The sequence below is a fragment of the Pundamilia nyererei genome, unplaced genomic scaffold (genome assembly GCF_000239375.1).
Source record: "Pundamilia nyererei isolate P.nyererei 1_Seehausen unplaced genomic scaffold, PunNye1.0 scaffold01860, whole genome shotgun sequence".
Lineage (NCBI taxonomy): Eukaryota > Metazoa > Chordata > Actinopteri > Cichliformes > Cichlidae > Pundamilia > Pundamilia nyererei.
Window position 1 is genome coordinate 1 of NW_005189261.1, and position 1,499 is coordinate 1,499.

The window sequence follows — 1,499 nt, forward strand, 5'->3', positions numbered from 1 at the left end:
AAAATCTTTTGTTCATGTGTTTGTTTGTTTCTACATGAACTTTGATCATTCTCTGATTAAGCTCAGCTATTGAACGGCGTATATTTTAAAGTAAAGGCTTTAAAACCAAGTTAGCACAAACGTCACTAATGTCACATAACTTTGGCCAACAGTAATGTTTTAATGTTCTTCGTTATTAAACATTTGCACATAAATAAGTGACGTAATATTCAGTACTTACTTAAAGTTTACTCTTCGGCCGCCCCTCATCCGCCGGTTTTTTTCAGCAAAATTATCCACACCCACCGTGCTGCTATGTGTGACCTCTGTGTAGTGTCTTCTCTGGTCTGCATTCACAACAAAAAGGCAATGGTTAGAATGCTCTCTTTTTAATGTCGTGGGCAATCAGCACAAAATCTAAACGGGAAAGCAACAACAGAGTTAGCTAACTATGCTCCCATTTTGTTTCCTCTCCTCCCAATAAAGAAATCTCACATAAACGTGCACTCAGTTCAACATAAAGACATGAGAAATGACCCGCAACAAATGATGTATAAACAACAGAAATAATCGGGTCAGACTGTATTACTTTAACAGCCTGCGATATGATTTTTCCTCCCCACGACATTTGCGCATTCCTTACCTCGCAGGAATCCTCCATTATTCTGAGGATTACCCAGAATCCCTTGCCCTTTGTGAATATTGCAGGGTGACTTTTTCGACAGTAGGTGGCGCCAATGTCCCATTTAGCGGGATTTAACTTCAACTCTATTTAACTATGTTACATATGCATTCTGGGATATGTTGGGCCACGAAGTCTACACCGCCACGTCCTTAAAACTCAGTGAAATGAAGGACGCATTTGAGGGCCGCATTTCGAGCAGCCTTTGAATTGGGACAGCCTTCGTCGCGTCGCGGTGATTTAACCGGCCTTAAAATGCGGCCTTTAAGGCTGCAGACCCTGGATTGGGATACAGCCAGAGTCTGTGAATGCAGACTGATAATGCTCCACAAACCCACCATGGTGGACGTCAAAACAGTGGGTGACACCACAGTCGAGTGTGAGTGGGTCATTCATCCCACGGCTGTCATACAGTGGCTGCTGCAGTGGCTGTGTGGACACTGAGGATAAAGGGGGGAGCTCCAGTCCGCAGTTTGGGATCCATGTCCCCACAAACATCTCAGGACCTCTGACAGGATGAAGGAAACCTAAAATCAGACATCTTAACGGGAAGCGTCTGTGCACGGATCGGGGTTTAAAACGCAGGAAGCGTTTCCACGGCGTGTGTAAGAATGAAACCGATTCTGCGTTCAGCTTTCATTAATGTGAAACTGGAGCCGCTTGCTGTGTGAATAATGAGAGAAAATTCCTCCTGCTCGGGGATCAATGGAGGAAGCGGCGAGCTCAAGTGATGCTCATAACTGCACATTTCATCTATTGATCAGCTGCTCTGTTGGAGCCAATCAGCTGAGGCTCTGAGTAAATGAATTAAACGTGTGTGTGTGTGTGTGTGTGTGTG